This window comes from Lynx rufus, unplaced genomic scaffold, assembly GCF_022079265.1.
Source record: "Lynx rufus isolate CCGP_SWC_20201006 ecotype Redwood Valley unplaced genomic scaffold, mLynRuf1.p SCAF_4, whole genome shotgun sequence".
NCBI lineage: Eukaryota > Metazoa > Chordata > Mammalia > Carnivora > Felidae > Lynx > Lynx rufus.
This window is the reverse complement of record NW_025814856.1, coordinates 108889013-108909148: the sequence shown is the minus strand read 5'-3', so window position 1 is coordinate 108909148 and position 20136 is coordinate 108889013. Positions and strand designations below refer to the sequence as shown.

At 34.8% G+C, this 20136-nt stretch overlaps 1 protein-coding gene across 1 annotated transcript in view; it reads left to right on the top strand.

Moving 5' to 3' along the window:
- AGMO (alkylglycerol monooxygenase) overlaps positions 1 to 20136 on the top strand; it is a 323866-nt gene that overhangs the window by 182038 nt on the left and 121692 nt on the right. The gene's annotated exons all lie outside the window — the stretch shown is intronic.

The window sequence follows — 20136 nt, the reverse complement described above, 5'->3', positions numbered from 1 at the left end:
ATTAAGAACTGAACAAGTCAGGATACAAACTCAGACAGTCTGACACTGTAGTTCTTAATTATCTAGCAACATTTTCTTCCATGTAATGATAGCAATACTTATTCACCTCAAGGAATTTAGATAAAAGATATTTTTACAATGAAGCGAAAGTACTTTGAGGAATGTGAAGACCAAAATAAAAGGTCTTACTAATTTGACTACAAAAATGTTTTGAAAAGACTAATGGTTTCAATACTTTACCTCTGAATTATCTTTGATTTAAAAGTAAAATGAAGGGGAGGGAAGACATAATGGCAAAATGTTTCAGTCTATTCACCTACTCTTTACAGAACCCATTCCTGCCCATCTAGGTACACATGTAGCCTATTCTTCAAGAGTAAACATTGACTGTGATATGCCTATTAAACATTTCTTTAAAATGGTGTACTAATACTATTTCTTATGGTTTGTGGATAAATTCAATGACACAAAGGGTACCACATAGCAAGTCCTTGATAAAATTTAGTTATTATCATTGTTCATATTAATATGATTATTCTATAATTATCATTTAAAATATTAGTACTGCTATTATTATTAAGGTATTATCATCATTTTTATTATTAATGATTGAATTTCCATGGTTAACACTGAATAAGTCTTCTCTGACTGGAGGTCAATAACTATATGGTAATGACTGGGCAAGTATTTTATGATCAGCATTTCACTTGTGAAGCAGCCTTTTCTTCCACGTTTTCTAAAGTTAAAAAAAAAAGACTAGTTATCCATTCTTTTACTTTTTAATTCAAATTCAAAATTTAAAAAACTAGTTATCAGCTCTTACATTCTTAATAAATTTTTTAAGTTTATTTCACTTATTTTGAGAGAGAGAAAGAGAGCACAGCAGGGGCAGAGAGAGAGGGGAGAGAGATAATCCCAAGCAGTCTCTGCGTGGTCAGTGAGGAGCCTGATGTGGGACTTGAATTCCTGAACTGTAAAATCATGATCTGAGCTGAAATCAAGAGTTGGTTGCTTAATCAGCCGAGCCACCCAGGCACCCAGTTTTTATATTCTTAATTATGAATTTCAAATTTGTGTTTTCCTCACATTTCTTAGAACTTTACATGAATTTTTACCATTTATCACAGTAGTAGTAAAACTATTCTTTCCCCACATAAGGAGTTTAGAAGCCTAATAAATGGCCTGAGTGACTCCATTCAATAGGAATCAGGGGTTACTGACTTGCAGTGATTATACTATGGGGACACAATGTTCTCATCATTTTTCTTTGAAGTTATCTTTAGAATCAGTGTCATTGAAGCAATTAATCCCTTCTTTTATAAATTAATGTTGTATTTATTGGCAACATCAACCTGTAGCCCTGTGACTCTTCTCTATTTATCTAGAAGGCTGGTTGGAGGCTTTCTGTTATACTGCTTCATTAAGTAAGTCAAATGCCATAGATTTGCATGATAACAATCCTTCTACACTAAGCAAACACGCTGCTGGCTATACTTACAACTTTAATCACATACACACAAGCACACACAGAATGGAAAATTGACCTTATGTTATTTTGTACTTAGGTTATAAAACAGTGCTTAGGTAGTTATAATTCTGAGCAGAAGTACAAAGTAGAATTTAAATTTGATCCTGTGACCTGTTTGTGGAAGATTTACTCCCTTTAGCTTTTTTTTTTATTTGAATTTTAGTTAACCAACATACAGTGTGTTATTGGTATCAGGAGTAGAATTGAATAATTTATCACTTACATACAACATCCAGTGCTTGTCACAACAAGGGGGGCTTGTTGTTAAAGGCCCTTCTTAACACCCATCATGGATCTAGACCATCTCCCACCCACCTCCCTCCATCAACCCAGTTTGTTCTCTATCATTAAGAATCTATTATGCTTTATTTTCCTCTCTTCTCTTCCTCACCCCTTCCCATATATTCATCTGTTTTGTTTCTTAAATTCCACATATGAGTGAAATCAAATGATATTTGTCTTTCTCTGACTTACTTATCTCACTTAGAATAATACATTCTCCACCTGCATTGTTGCAAATGGCAAGATTTCATTCTTTTTGTTGGCTGACCAGTATTCCATTTTATGTGTATACCACATCTTCTTTATCCATTCATCAGTCGATGGACATTTGAGCTCTCTCCATAGTTTGGCTATTGTTGATAGTGCTGCTATACACGTTGGAGTGCATGCACCTCTGAATCTGTAGAATCTGTAGTTTTGTATCCTTTGGGTAAATACCTAATAGTGCAATTGCTGGATAACAGGGTAGAAGACATGAATAGACACTTTTCCAAAGAAGACATCCAGGTGGCCAACAGATACATGAATAATGTTCAACCTCACCCATCATCAGGGAAACACAAATGAAAACTATGATGAAATAACACCACACACTTGTCAGAATGGCTAAAATTAACAATACAAGAAACAACAGGTGTTGGCAATGATGAAGAGAAAAGGGGAACACTCTTGCACTGTTGGTGGGAATGAAAACTGGTGCGGCCACTCTGGAGAACAGTATGGGGGTTCATCGAAAAACTAAAATGAGAATGATCCTACTATTCTCTTTAGCTTCTATGTGCAAGAATATGAAGTAAGGGAGGGGTGCTGTGGCTATTTATAAACATAACTAACTGCTGTACAAATGCTTAGTGGTTTATTTAGTGTGTGCAGTGGTTAGTCCATATCCTTGTACATTTCTTTAGCTAGGTTGGTTATAATATTTTGAGCACCAACTCATATGCTTTTTTTTTAACTTTTTCATTCACAGGAAATCTGACAGAAAACATTCGTTTATTCATGCATTTCTCACTAACATACAGCACACACATTTTTTTTTCTAGTAGTCAAGTGTAATTTGTTCTAAGATATGCCTGTGAATTTGTGGTTGTTTAATTGTCTTCCGTCAGTAGCTTTAAAAATGTATAAACTTGATGAGCCTTTAAAAGGAAGATTGCAAAGTCAAAGATGAGTAGTTATTTTTAGTAAGTGTATAGGTCTATAAGATAATAGCAAATGCTGTTTACAGATATTTTGACCCTATGTGTATTTTGTTTCATATAACTTCTTACTTGAGGAGATAGTTAAGGTACTAGAAGAAGCCTTGGCTTTGAAGTCAAATAACCTAAGTGTCATTCCCAGCTCTGCCAAATGGTTATGCGGCCTTCAGGAACTTTTCTAGAACAACCACCTCTTAGCTCTCTTAGCTTAGCTCCCTCAGCAAAAAGGAGAATAAACATCCTATGGGGATTGTTTTGGTATTCAAGGAGTAAAGGCAATAGAGTCAATAGAATCTAGCATAATACTTGGTATTTAAGTAATGAATCTTATCAATAATTGTATACATGTGTATTATACACACACATTCATACACAAACTACACACACAAATTTAAAATAATGTTTTTAAAACAAGATCATTACAAAAAATGAAAAAAATAAACCTGAGAATATCTGGTTATTATTGGCCAAATAATTTGAGTTGATTCCAAAAGAACATGCAATGACTTTGTTAAATTTTTTTTTTTAATCTTTATTTTGGAGAGAAAGAGAGAGACAGAGTGAGAGCAGGGCAGGAGCAGAGAGAGAGGGAGACACAGAATCTGAAGCAGGCTCCAGACTCTGAGCTGTCATCACAGAGCTCGATGCAGGGCTTGAACTCACGAACCGTGAGACCATCACCTGAGCCAAAGTCTGACACTTAACCAACTGAGCCACCAAGGCGCCCCAAACTTTGAATTAAGACTTTGGAAAAAACGTAAAATCTAATTTCCAGTTTTCAGTTTAAATCATTAAAATAGAAACACATCACTGCTGCATGATAAACCAATTTGTATCTGCTGAAGATGTGTAGAAGAGCTGGGTAGAATTTGGACAATTAGGGAGGAAGATGGAGGGAATGTACCTTGACTAAAGGGAGAGTACAGTGGAAAGTCTGAAAGCAGGGGAGACCATGGACTGTTTAAGTGATGAGAGGAGCCTAGTAACAACAGCCCAACGTGTGGATCCTGATAGGAGGTAAAAAAAATGCCCACAGAAGATAGAACCAGCTTGCCTAATGCTTTAAATGGCAGGCAGAAACGTTTATTCAACACTTACTGAACACCTGCCCCAGTAAAAACAGAGCAAAAGCCCTGTCTTTGTGGAGATTAGATTTTAATCAGTGTATTAATTTTTGATTGCTGTGTAACAAATTACCACAAATTTAGTGGCTTAAAACAACACACATTTATTATCTAATAGTTCCCATGGGTCAGGAGGTCAGGAGTAGTTTTGCTCAGAACTGTGCTCAGCGTCTCAAGAGACTGCATTTAAGGTAAGTATTGGCCAGATTGTGTTCTCATCTGGAGGCTCAACTACGGAAAAATCCACTTTCAAACTCATTCACGTTGTTGACAGAACTCATTTCCTTGCAGCTGTATGACTTAGGGCGCCAGCTTTTTGCTGGCTTTTGACTGGAGACTGCCCTCAGGTCCCAGAGGCTGCCTGTACATCCATGCCACATGGGCTTCCTCAACATGGCTGTGTACTTCATAAGCCAGCAAGGAGGAACTTGTTTGAGGAAGAGCTCAACCCCTCTTTTAAGAGCTTTCAGCTGATCAACCTAGGCTCCTCCAGGATAATCTTATGTTTTATCAAATGAAAAACAACTGATTTAGGACCTTAATTACATCTGCTATATCTTCATCTATGCCATATTCTGTTGACTAGAAGCAAGTCACAGGCTTCTCCTACACTCCAGGGGAGGGGATTGTACAGGCTGACAGGTCATATACAGCCAGGGTAGGGACTATGGGCCTCCCTAGATTCTGTCTGCGATAGTTGAGGAGGGTGCAGACAGTAACTCAGACAAACATTTATATACATATACACATATATTTATATTCATGTATATGGTTTATTAGATAATGCTAAGTACTATGGTGAAAAATCAGAGATGGAGAAGGCAAAATTTTTCTAAACCATGGTACCTAGCAAAGGCTGGTGGCATTTCAGTTAAGACCTGATATGAGGGCAAAAGCCATGTGGATTCCTGGGGAAGAGCAGATAAAGGCAACATCAAATGCAAAGATGCTGAGGCGGGATGTACCTAGCATGTTCTTAGAATACTGCACATGTTTGGAATTGAATAGGCAAGAAGGAAAGTGGTAGAAAATGTGGTCAGAGCAGTAGCAGAGGTCAGACCACATAGCTCCTTTTGGTCTTGTTATTATCCATTTTACTCCAGCTGAAATGATTCCACCCAGAGAGTTTGAGCACAGGAAGTGTATCAGCTGACTTACATTTTAAGATCACTTTGATGGCTCAGTTGAAGACAAATGAAAGAGGGTAGCAAGAGGACTAAGGATAGCAGTTAGGATGCTATCGTAAACATGCAAGTGAGAGAAGCTGGCATCCCAAAGAAGGTGAGAAGTGGTCAGATTCAGGAAGGAATTTTAAAGTAGAAAAGGTAAGTTTTGCTGACAGGTCAAATGAGAAGAATGGGAAAACAACAACAACAAAAAACGAAAGACTCCAGTGGTTTTGGTGTGAGGAAATAAAAGAATGGAGTTACCCATGAACTAACATGGGAAGAATCTGGTAGGAAAAGCCGGAAATGGGGATAGATCACCGGGTTCAGTTTTATTTGATAGGATTATGTTTATTGATTTCATAGTTATCTTCTTGCTGGTAGGGTTATTAATCTGTTCTGCACAAACACACAATTCAAAGCAGAGACAGTAGATGGTAAGAAAATACACCCACCGTTTATTACTGGTTATGTTTATGTGTTGTGACTTGATTTTTTTTTCTTTGTGATTACTGCATTCCTTCGTGAACATATATTATTTTCAATCCTATATCATGAAGTCTTTTTGTTCTTTAAGCCAAGATTACCTGTTCAGAGCTTTGTAATAGAAACTGAGAAAAAAATATGTAAGAGATAGGTCTGGACAACCAGAGAGAGGTCAAAACTTCAGTTAAAGACACTTGAATGCTGTTGGCAGTGACAGGGAGCAGCACACCATGGATGGGAGAGATGCTTCCCCCAGCTGTGCTGTCAGAGTCCAGGGGCTTCTATTTATTTGAGGTGTCACTGTAAAGTAACGGAACTGATGTCATGAAACCATGAGTTTTTAAAAATTAAAACTATTTTTTAGAGCAATTGAAGTTTTCCAGCAAAACTGAGGGGAAGAAAGAGATTTCCCATATTCCTGCCCCTGCACATGGATAGCCTCTTCCATTACCAACATCCTCTACCAGAGTGGTGCATTTGTTGTAATCAATGAACCTAGGTTGACACATCATAGTCACCCAAAGTCCATAATTTACCTTATGGTTTTCTACTGCTGTTGAAAATTTATGGTGTGGACACATGTATAGTAACAGATATCTATTATTATGGTATCATACCGGGTATTTCCACTGTCGTATAACTCCTCTGTGCTCTGCTTGTTATCTGTGTGCTCCTTAGTCCCTAACATCCACTCATCTTTTTACTGTGTTCATAGTTCTGCCTTTTCAGGAAATCATATAGTTGGAGTCAGATAGTATGAAATATTTTCAGATTGTCTTCTTTTACTTAGTAGTATGCATTTAAGCTTTCTCCATGTCTTTTTATGGATGCACAGCCCTTTTTTTTTGTTTTCTGTGATGAACAATTTTCCATTTTTTTGTGTATACCACAGTTTATTCATTAACCTATGTAAGGAAATTTTGGTTGCTTTTGGCAATTATGAATAGCAATGCTATAAACACTCCTGTACAGGTTTTTGTATAGTCAAAAATTTTCATTTCATCTGGGCAAATATGAAGGAGCACAATTGCAGGATCATATGATAAGAGTATGTTTAGTTTTGTAAGAAATCCTCAAACCGTCTTCCAAAATGGCCATACCCTTTTGCATCCCTGAATGAGATTTCCTTTTGCTTCCTATCCTCACCAGCATTTGGTGTTGGCAGTGTTCCAGATTTTGGCCATTCTAATAGGTGTGTAGTGATACATCATTGTTTTCATTTGCATTTCCCTGTTGACAGATGATGTGGAGAATCTTTCCCTAGGATTATTTTCCATTTGCATATGCTCTTTGGTGAGGTGTCTGTTAAGATCTTTGGCCCTATTTAAAAAATTGGGTAGGTTTCTTATTGTTGAGTTTTAAGAGTTCTTTGTATATTATGGATAATAGTCCCTCATATGTGTTTTTAGGAAATCTCTTCTGTTAGTCTGTGGCTTGTCTTGTCATTCTTTTGACACCGTCTTTTGCATAGTGGAAGTTTTTAATTTAAAAAATTCAACTTATAAATTATTTCTTTGGATTGTGTCTTCAGTGTTATGTACAAAAACACTCCACTATTCCCAAGATCATCTATGTTTTCTCCTATATTATCTTCTAGGAATTTTATACTTCTGCATTTTTTAATTTAAATCTGTGATTTTTTAGTAAATTTTGAGTATTTTTTTAATGAAGTGTGTAATGTCTGTGTAGATTCATTTGTGTGTGTGTGTGTATGTGTGTGTGTGTGTGTGTCCATTTCTTTCAGCACCATTTGTTGAAAAGACTCTGCTCCATTGCATTGTACTTGCTCCCTTGTCAAAGATCAGTTGACTGTATGTATGTGCGTCAATTTCCTGGCTGTTTATTCTGTTCCATTGATATAACTGCCTCTTCCTTCACCAATACCACACTGCCTTGATCAACGTTGCTTTACAGTAAGGCTTGAAGTCAGGTAGTATCAGTCCACCAGCATTTTCCTTCTCCTTCAAAATTGTGTTGGCTATTCTGGGTCTTCTGCCTCTTCATGTAAACTAGAATCAGTATGTTGATATCACAAAATAATTTGCTGGGATTTTGATGTTGATTGCGTTGAATCTAGTTGGAAGAACTGACATCTTGACAATATTGATATCTTAACATGTTGACAGTATGGATTCATATCCATGAATAGGGAGTATCTATCCATTTATTTAGTTTTTTATTTCATTCTTGCAGTTTTATAATTTTCCTCATATAGATCTTGTACATACAGTATTTTGTTAGATTTATTACCTGAGTAATTATTATTATTATTATTATTATTATTATTATTTAGTTGTAATATGAATGGCATTGCACTTTTAAATTTTAGGTTCCATTCATTCCTGGTATGTAGGAGAATGATAGACTTTTTATATTAATGCTGTATACTGTAAACTTGCCCTAATCACTTATTAGTTCTAAGAGTGTTTTGTTGATCCTTTCCAATTTTCTGCATAGATAATCATGTCATCTGCCTAGCTTAGCAAGAAAGGAACAGAACTAGGAGTTTAGTTGCTGATTTTTTGTTTATAGATTTATTACTAAAATCATCAGAAAGCTTCAGTTAAATTACATCCATATATAAGCTTTTTGGTTATGTCATCATTTATTTAAATTTTTACCAGTAAATATCATAGGTAATTTTAGTTTTAAAATGCTGCAGTTAGTATTCTAAGTGGTTTGTAAATATTATTTCCTTAAATACAACAACTTTATACTGAAAATGCTACTTTAAGTCACATTTAACAGATGAGGAAATTGAGACATTAAGAAGACAAGTAAGTTGCCCAAGGCCACAATCCTGTATATAAGAGAGACAGGATTCAAACCCATCTGGAACTCGAACCTGCAAACTGCAAGACAATGACCTGAACAGAAATCAAGAGTCAGATGCTTAACTGACTGAACCACCCAGGCACACCTCACTGTTAGCATTCTTTAGGGCCTGGATCCTGCTTTCTTATCTATCCACCCTTACTCATTTCTACTTCTTTGGACACTATGGATGTTGTGTTGACTCCCACATTTTTATGCCTGGACCAGACCTCTAACCTCAACTGTAGACTCACACATTCTATTACCTATTTAAGATCTTCTCTTGAATGGCATAGGCACATCATACAATTGCATGTGCAAAAGTGAGCTCTTCATGCCTTTTCCTACATATCTTTTTCCATCTCAGTAGATTTACATCTGAATAAATAGGTGCCATAGACACTTTTACTCATTTCATAAATCCAGGAGTCATTCTTGTTTTAACCCTCTCTTTTGCCACCCACATACACTCAGCAATTTCTGTTGCTTCTACACTAAGATACTAATTCAACTTAATCCCCCTTGTCACAATCCTAATTGAAAGTGCTAGCTTATCTTGTCAGGTCTACTACAGTGCACTCCTAAATATTCATCACTTTATTCTTGATACTTTCCAATATATTTTACATGTATAACACCGTGATCAAATTTAATTTAAACTGCTAAATAGGTTTAAATGCATGTAGAATAAAATCTAAACCATTTCCCATAACCTCCAAGGCCCTAAGTGAAGCATTCATAGACATACTCACTTGCCATAGCTGGCTCATTCCTCAATCTGGGAAGTCAAGCTAATAAAAAGAATATATGGATAAATAAAACTATGGCTGTAATATACAGCAGCTTACTTTATTTCTCATAGAGTCATGAGAAAGATTGTGTAACCTTTTTCATTAGGATTGGGAACTTCTTGGGAAGAACCTACTTCTGTAGAAAAGAAAAACAAACAACTAATGATATATCTGCAAGTCACTTTGATTCATCTCAATATTTTTCTTTAATTATCTCATCTTTTAAAATTTAAATACATTCCTTGTAAATGGAAAAAATTTCACAATAGTAATAGAAAACCATAAAATTAAAAATACCCAGAAAGAGAAATACCCAATTTATTATTTATTTTTTATTTTGTTTAATGTTGATTTTTGAGAGAGAGAGAGAGAGAGAGAGAGACAGAGCATGAGTGGGGGAGGGTCAGAGAGAGAAGGAGACACAGAATCTGAGGCAGGCTCCAGGCTCTGGGCTATGGGCATAGAGCCCAACATGGGGCTGGAACTCACAAACTGCGAGATCATGACCTGAGCCAAAGTCAGATGCTAAACTGATCGAGCCCCCCAGGCACTGACATACCCAATTTAAAAGGTCATAAATTTTTGAAATAAAAATACTAGTAAAAATAATAAGCCTAATTCACAAAAGTCATATCTGAAAACTAAATCCTGATAAAAATGCCATTAAATGTGATTATTCAACAATATGGCAATATTTGGCTTAATGCTCTTGTCAAAATCACTTCTGATATTCACGTTTCCATCCCAACTCCTGTTTTATTTTAAGTGTCATATTAAGTGTCATATTGAAGTGTAAGGTCAAAACAAACAAGTGAAATTAAGGTAAATAAATAACCTGAAAACTCACAGAGAGGTACTCTTTTGTCTCATAGTCACTGATTGTGGGTCCTAGAGATCAACCTTAGGGCCACATTCAGTGTCAGAGGACACATAGACTTGAACCATTCAGGAGCTGGGAATAGTGTGCATTCTTTTCAAAGCACCAAAAGGCCCTGCTAAGTGATGGGAGCAATGCTTTAGATCGTAGGGACCTTGGGTGGGGACTCAGTTTGGAGTGCAGAAAATCCCACTTGCATCCAAAGAGAATATCTTTGGACGGATCCTTAGCAACCTTCTCCAGGGTTCGAACTGAAATCATATCAAGTACCACCATTAGAATGTATCTTGACCTTTAGGAAACATCCTCCTTGTTGTTGAACTCTGGAATCTAATTTGTCATGCCTTCTTTTTAGTTACCTTTTCAACATTATTATCTTGCCTGGGCAGATCTTTTGAAAAAAAAAAGGAAAAACATTAACCAAGTTTGACTGTTTGCCACCTGAGACATTTTCTGTATAGAATTGGAAGCCAATACTCAGCCAGCAACAAGAGTAAGACTTTTCAACATTTATTATTTATTCAGTAAATGTTAAAGAAACACTGGTAGCACCTGCTACATAGCTGTTACTCACCAAAATGGAGGAGAGCAAATTGCTGGAATTTTAACCTTACATAGAATGCTGAATTAAATATGTTTTGACTTCAGATGACAAAGCATGTATAATCAGATGCCCCTTGCTACCTAAATATTTGGTCAGAATACTTGAATCAGAAAGTGAAGGAAGGTTTAGAATCCAAGTCATGGATTCTTCTTTCTGTTTTTGGTAAAATTCAGCTTTCCTTGGTGTTTATCTTTGGTGCATAACCAACCAACACAAAATTAATGGCTTATTTATTATTTCTCACCAATATATGTCAACTCCACTGTTTCTTTATCCTGGGCTCACTTATTGGGCTATATGTTTAGGGGAGGAGGCAGCTGGATTGGACAGTCACATGGGTCACCTGAAGACACTCAGTTTGGGCTGGCAATAGCACCTTTATTTCCTTCCACACAACCTTTCAGTCTCCAGTGGGCCAGACCAGGTCCTTACATGGCAATTTCAGGAACGTGAAATTGCAAGACCTTTTGAAGCCAAGGCTCTGGAACTCAAAAAAAGTCACTCTGCCACATTCCATTGGTCACAGCTTTGGACCCGTCTAGCCAATGTTCAAAGGTGGAGAAATAGACTCCATCTCTTGATTGAAGAACAGTCAAGTCAATTGTAAAAGGGCACATGTGAACTTATGGCCATTATTCAACCTACCACATATGGGTTTTATATGACTTAAATTCATGGTGACTAGTTTATCACAGAGTGTAAACATATTCGTCTGAGGTCATCTCAGATGATTCATTTCAGTTTTATTTCGGGTCACATTATGGATGCAAAGAACAGACTGCACCCATTTTTTTCATGAAATATGTGGTAACTGTCATAAACATATTTATGGATTTAAGGGGAAAATCACACACACACATACACACACACGCACACACACACACATACTGACCTATGAATATTCATGATATACAGCATTTTTGACTTACCTATTTTAAAATTATTCAAACTTCAAATATTTTTATCAACTGTACATAGTTTGTGCTTATGGGAAGTAGTTACATCAGTTTTAAATAATACTTCATATCAACTCATAATTTTTCTATTTTCTAGCATTTATTATAATTATAGAAAATAGTTTTAAAAGATAATGAAATGAAAACCACTCAATTAAAACTCAATATTACAATGTCAGTGAAGTATTATTAATACTGTATGATTCTCCCCCTGTTTCACACTCCACAGGCAAAACTCTTATGTTATACTTAGTTCTTATCATTTCCATGTGTTTTCTAAACAAATCCTATTTTTTTCATGTATTCCTAAATTTATCACCAAGCAGTATTTGACAGTCTTATAAAATGAGTGCAATAAAATGGTATCATCCTGTATATCATTTCCTGCTACTTCCTTTAATTTACTGAATGTTTTGTTTCTAAAATGTATTCTTTTTTTGCATATAGTTGTAATTCATTCACTTTCATTGCTATAAAGTATTTCATTGTACAACTATATTAAAATACCCATTCTCTAGTGTTTGTTCCTAGCTTTTATTTTTACAATGCTATACTGAAAACTCATGCAGGCATCTTCTAGTGCACATGGCATTTACGGTGTTTCTCTGGGTTACACAGTAGGTGTAGATGGCTGGATTACAGGAAATGGGCATGATTACATTAAGAGAATGTCAAGTTGTTTTCCAATGTGGTTATAAAATTCACCACTACCAACATATACACTCCTTTACCAAAGCCATAATTATCTTAACTCTTGTTCTTCTGTGGATTAAGTATCTCATTGTATTTCTAATTATCATTTTCCTGTTTTCCACTAAAGTGAATCATTACTTCATCTTTATTGGCCATTTGTGTTTCTTTTCCTGTAATATGTCTTGTCATGTCATTTACCCATTTTTCTATTTTGTTATTTTCTTCTCCCACTCTTTAGAAATTCTATACGTGAAGATACCAATCCTTTTTCATTTATATTTGTAAAATGGATATTCTCCCAGTTTGTAGTTTGTCTCATTGTCCCAAATTGAACACAGATGGATTTCATTTCATAGAGTAATGGCAAATAATAGTATATGACTTCCACATATGAAGATGGTACTACCAAATAATTTGTTATTAGCAATTCAGAAAAGCATAAACTTTTTTCTATAGATATATCTATATCTATATCTATCTTCTATAGATATATCTAGCTCTAGTTCCTCCTAGAACCATCATTCTGAACAGGGCTATGAATCAAGGCTATAATTATGTAGAAATATAAAGCTAACATAAAATTTGAAGATTCATTTCACAATCATGGCTTCTTTAGCAAGGTTATGGACTACATGAATTTTAAATACATAGAGCAGGATTTCCCCTATCCTTTTGTAGGGAAGAATTTTCAAATTTAAGAGTTATCCAAAATCTGTACAGCATAGAAAAACTGCTAAAATGCATTGAAATTCTCCTATATACATGATGCCATGTTACTGAGAATATATTTTTATATGACATAAGAGATTTTTATTTTGAACAAAACCAATGCAAAATTCATGGTATAGCATAAAAGACACAAATACTAGAAATTTTTAGCACATTCCTGTTGAGATTTTGTCATGTGTTCATGTAATAGAGCTTTGTCACTTTTTTCCTTCACCTTTAACTCAACAAGTCTCATTGCCGCTTTTAAAATATTTTCATTCTTTCACTCTCCCTGGCATCCTTGTAAGTATTATTAGTATCTAAAGATATTTTTTCAGGGGTTATCATCACATAAAGTTAACAAATGTTTACTCTGTTCCAAGTTCTGTGCAAAGAGCTTTATGTGTGTAATCTGATTCATAATCACACATATCTTCTATTTCATACCATGTACTATCCTATAAGACAGGAAAATAACTAATGAATTAGGTGAGGAGCACGCTAAGTAACAGGTGAAAATAACCTCTTTGAGGTGATTTATACATGGCCCTTTAAAAAAAATACTGTCCACTTCCCATTACTCTTCTAAAAATAACTACTTTCTCTTGCTATGAGCAACACAATATGTGGTAGCCAAAATGAAGCAATATTAGACTATAGTACTGCTTTTTTGTTTTAATACAGTATCTGTATTAAATACTATATATAGTATATAAATACTATATATAGTATGTATGTATATATATAATACATTATATTGTATTATGTATTATATGTATGTGTATATATATGTATATGTATTATGTATTATATATAATACATTATATTGTATAATATATATATATTAATATATATATAATGTATATGTATTATATATAATATATATGTATATGTATTATATATAATACATTATATTGTATAATATATATATTAATATATATTAATATATATAATATATATATAATTGTATAATATATATTATACAATATAATGTATTATATATAATACATTTCCTGAAATATATTGTCTCTTCTTTAGGATTTTAAAATATTGAATCTACATAGAAGAAACTGTTAATCTATGATAGTTTCTTATGTATCATCTTTTCTTATTAAAATGGTTAAAATTATGAGACATAGCTATACCTTATATTTGTACCCATCCATCTTTTTTCCTGTGTCCTTATTTGAAAAGCCCTTGCATGGACATCCACTAAGTGAAGTTGCTTTAGCAAATACTTTAGATTGAAGGACATATTCATCATCAGGAGCTTTTTTCTGCATTTTAATATTATATGTATTTTATATATTTTATATAAATAAATAAAATTCATTATATAAATATACAAAATTTTATTTTATAAACTTATTTTATTTTATAAAAATTATTTTATTAAAATTATGTATATAATAAAATTTATTATATATTTTATATAAATATATAAAATTTTATATATTTCTGATTAGTCTATCCTGAAATCATCAAAACAAGTGTTTCAAGGAGAATTTTACATTGAAAATACTAAGTTTTTTAAAAAATATTTTAAATAAATACATTTCTGGCAGTTTAGTTTTGCTTTTTGTTCTTTGTCTTTTTTTGTTTGTTTGGCTCTTCTTGTTTGAAAACCGGAAGTGATTCCTTGCCAAGAGTAATTTAGCTAGAAGACCAAGCAGGTTGAACATGTTAGTTTAACATTGCAAATTTTGTAATTTTCAGTGAGATCTAAAATGGATACAATCTTTATTGATTATATTGTTTGTATAAAAATAGAAATTTAGGAATATTAGAAATCCAGCTCTTTGCATGGCCCATTTCTGACCACTGAACCAGTTTCCATCCTGTCCACTCATATCGCTCTGCATTTTTCACGGATGTCCTCTCAGACTTTATTTGTGGGTGTAATCTACCAGGGCCAGCATGGTGAATTACGAGCAGCAGCTTAAAGTAAACATCATTTACTCCTAAGAAATTGTTTCCACATCACCTCGGTATTCTGCTTGGCATTAAAAAAAAAGAAACTCTGCCCCTTTTTATAATCACCTGTCCTACATTTGAAATAACAAAGAGCCTCGCATTTTGCCTGCTGTAGTCTGAGTGTGCCACGCGTTGTGCTATGATTTATGACCTGAGCATCCGACACTCTCCATGCACTAACAAGATGGCCCGCTGCGTTTGAAATATATCCCCCAAATGAAAGCAAACACAGCCTTGTGATATAAAGCCTTGTCAGCACGCAAGGAATTAAACACGTGCAATTTATAATTTTTAGACTTTGTTTTTGCGTTGCCTTTAGGAATGGCTAACATAGGTTAAGATCCATGGGTGGACAGGATTTCACATACTAGACGAGAGCTCTAAGGGGAATCCTGACCTTGAGAAAAAGGCGCAGGGATATTTGGCAGAACGTCAAGGTGGTTTCCACTAGGACATGACAGGGACTCATTATGGGCTTGCTGTTGCCTGTAAGCTGGTTTCACTACCATCAACTACGAGGCCAGAATGCCTGGTTCCAGATGCTCTTGCCAATTGACCGTAAAATTGCTATGCATTTCTGGCCAAGCCTGAGATTTTAAAAGCTCCCCTCCTCCTCCCCTCAACACCCTAACCCCCAATTCCCTCTAAAAAGCTGCTCATTATTCTTCCTTTGCCCCCTGATCTCAGCAAAAGAAATACTTCTGGAATCAATTAGAAATGTCTGCCCTTGATGAGGTTTGCACGTGAGTTTGGAGTTGTGAGGCTTTGATAGTGTCAGCCCACAGCTGCAGTTTCAGGTGGTAAAATCTAAGAAGGAATTTTCCAGGGTTTATTTACCATCATAAAAAGTTTTAAAAATAGGAAAGACATGTTGGGAGACCCTCTTAGATGCCTTTGAACATGAGGTTAAATTTGGATTATATATTTATTTTATCCACAGTGATAGATATTTTATCCACACTGGAGAGCTCTGATTGGGAGAATTGCACCATTGCCTTAATAGATTGTGTCAAATGGTTATAAATACTGGAAATAGGGTCTCCATATCAGAGGTGAATGGTAAAAAAGCATCTGTTATTTTTTCTGTCATATTCATTGCCTGACAAGTAATGATAGTGAAGATTAATAGGAATCAGACCCATCTTCTGAAAATAATGTGAATTAATACTGTGTAATATGTTTGCCTACTCTTTCTCTCTAGCTTTATATGTGTATAAGATTTTAATCACAAATTACAATAAGAATATATTTTTTTAAATATAGCTGTCTGGTAAGCTGTTATTGATGTTTATTTGATAATATGCCATAAATTTCTTTTTATGTTTATGTGTCCTATTAAAATACAGTTGTATTGTAGCATAGAAATGACATGATTTTCCTGAAGCCACCTTGAAAAGTATAGTAACAACCCAGGTATTCAAATTACCACCTGGCACTTTCAAGCACATGGCCTTTTCTTTCCTTGAATATGTCATATGCTTCCTGGAAGTCTGCTTTTGTTTCTCCTGCTGATTCGGAAGCAGAGACAATTTCAAGGAATATTTTTATCGTTAAAATTTTCACTCCAGCTCTCAAGAAATATTATCAAATTTGTTTTTCCCCAGAGGGTCACCATTAAATATAGAATTTTATTTCCCAGAAATACCTCTTACTTATGTAATCATTGTTCCTTCCCCTTAAAGTGTTGTCATTTCTACTTATATGGTGGTGGTGGAAAGGTATGAAGAGAGAATTTTGTGTCTCTCCGGTAGTATCTGCATATTTAAAGGAAACACAGATAAGTTCAAATTTCCATTTTTATGAGAGCTCTTTCTACATGTGCAGACATTTACCCATTAATCAGTATGGGTTCTAGATTGAAGTTTATTAGGTAGCAAAACTAAGTGAATAGATTACTGTGTTATCAATGTGCCTAAAATATACTACAATTTATTTTATGCATGGAATAACTCTAAGTAGGCTGACAATTTTCATTACTTTGAATATCTGATGTCTCATGTATGCTTCATGTGATAAAGGTTAAAAAGACATATTTTGCCTGCTAGTTTCCTTAGTAAAGTAGCATACCAGCAACTAGGCCAAAAACAATGCTGAACAATTTTTAATTGCCATCTTTAAAATATAATGCCTTGTTTATGTTTCTCCATGCCCTTCATATGCTCTGCATGTCTTTGGTGAGCCAAACGTCCTTTTGTTGAGTAAAACCAAAAAAAAAAAAAAAAAAAAAGTATGTGCAGTCTTTAACAAAATTCTGGAAGTTACTTCCCTGTGATCAAATTTTTATAGAAAGGACAAGTTGATTAATTTTAATTTGTTCATTCCTTTTCACTGACATGAACCATCCTGTGTGCCAGCTTTTCCTAAATATGTTCAGATCTAAGAGAAAAATCCAACTGCTTGGTATTAAATGCATTGACAGTTGAAACATTCTCTCCAGGGAAGCAGCAGAAATGTACACTTTCTGACTCTCAAATATGAGGCTTCCTTGTAGGTATCAAGTGAGACTACAAGTTCAAGGATTTGCATATACAATCTCAGAGAAGCAACTAGCTGGTAGAGAATTACTGCCTGACACCCTCAGTTGTCACTCCTAAGTCTATGTTTAAGTCATATCATCTTCTCTACATGCTGTCATAATGGATCCAGAGAAATTGGCTGATGCAGATTAAAAGTGAATATGGATTTTTCCATACAGTTTTTGTTGTCTTTTGTATTATTTTTACCAAAATTCAGTACTTACAAGGATTTTGATCTAGTATGTAGCACAAGAACATAGTATCTCTTAAATTGTGTTTGTGGTACAAAGACAGTGACTTGGCCTAACTTTGTACAAGTACTTAAATTATTGTGATGAGTTGGAGGAAAAAATGTACACAGATTCCAGACACATGGCTGTTACGAATTAACATGAGGGAAGTCACTTGGTTCTCAGTTTCACCATCTGTTATGTCAAGGGAATTAAGTAGATTTCTAAAGTTACTTCACTGCATAAGATTTCATACTAGTTGTGTGATTAAAAAACAACATTAGATAGTTGGTATTGTTTTATAGTCATAATTAATTTACTAAGAAGAGCGGATGCCAAAGGATCTTTGAGAAATGAAGAGTTAAATCTATAAGATGTTTTAGTGCACAGTATATGAGAGCATAAAAGATGGGAATGGGACAGTAGACATCCTAATTGTGTTTTGTGGGACTTCAACTGAACCCCATGTAATCACCACCATGCCCTTTTCAACCTACAAAATCACTCTAAACAAACTCCAGAGTAGATTAAAAAACAAACAAACAAAAAACAGTTTACTTGCTGTGAATCCATGTTCCATACAAGCTTCCTTACTGGTAAAGATGAAGATCACAGGGCTTCCAGGCCAGTGACAGAGTCAGATCATCAGAGTGGAGCCTGGAACAAATCTGTGACTGGGAGAGCATTAGACATTGAAATACTAATGCCAGTACCCTTGATGTGAGTGATAGAAAGCTTGAAGAATGCTAAAAATCCTTGTGCCAAAAACTGATAGTAGCTCTGAAAAGGAGGTGTTAGCAACCTTCAGCAAGATTAAGTTATTGTCAATGTGTCTAGAGGAAAAGCAACCAGAGACATATATATCTTTCAGTTTGTTCTCATAAAGTGTTAATTATAAACCCACTGTGGAAGGGTTTCACAGAAATAAGTCTTAGTGTGAGACACATTAGTGATTTACAGTAAGCATGTGGAAGCATTTCATCAAAATGCATTAGGCAGATAATTTAGAGAAACTTTAAGGTTTGCTATTCCATTTTGTTACTGACACTAAAAATTATTTTGCTGCTTGCTAAATAATCTTCAGATGATTGCTGAAGACCTGGGTAAATTTGCCTGCGCTTTCCATTTACTTTCTTCTTTTTTTTAATGTTTATTTATTTTTGAGAGAGAGAAAGAGAACAGAGCATGAGCAGGGGATGGGCAGAGAGAGAGGGGGACACAGAATCCGAAGCAGGCTCCAGGCTCCAAGCTGTCAGCACAGAGCCTGATGTGGGGCTTCAGCTCAGGAACTGTGAGATCATGACCTGAGCTGAAGTGGGACGCTCAACCAACTGAGCCACCCAGGCGCCCCTCCATTTACTTTCAATTCAACCCTACCCCAACTAAAATGGTGGACTTATTTCCAACTGTAGTGGTACTGTTAGCTCTGGCTTATTCCATAATACCGGAGGAAAATCTTCAAGTGAAAAGCAGGGAGATACTGACTCATATTTAACTCAAGTAATAATAGCCCTAAAATAGTAGATTCTCTGTACAAGTGCACAAGTGTTACAAAGCAGCAATTGGAAGGAAATCTAGTCAAGCCTGTAGTGGAATAACATATGTGAGAATACTTGTTCCCAAATAACCATAGAATGTATTCCAGTGCAATTAATTTTATGTAGAATTTTGAAATTCTTGTTACTCTCTTCATAAAACCTTCTGTCATCTGATCCTCATTTTTTTTTTTTTATTCTGACAGTGGCAGTTTTATCTATCATTCAGTGGAATTTCACTTGCTTTTTTCCTGGCCAAAATCATTCCAAGTAGCATGTATTTAACCTTAATAGTATATAAGTGTGTGTTGATGATGGGAATTCCGTCAAAAGACAAAGCGTAGATGAATGAGCTCAGAAATGGGGTTGGGTCATTGGACGTTTGCTGAAAAATTAGATTTTGAAATGGTTACTTATTCTCTTTGGATTACAGGTGAAGGGGAATTCTGTTTACTCCCACTTGTGATCAAACATTAGCACAGAATATTCTATTGTTATATAATAGCATATATCATATAATGTGGTTAATATTATATAATAGAATATGTAAACATATATATAATAAAAATTATTATGAAAACATCATGATGAAGATCAAAGGTATCCTGGAATAACAAAAGTCACAAAGAGCAATAGTTAACCTTGGGAAATAT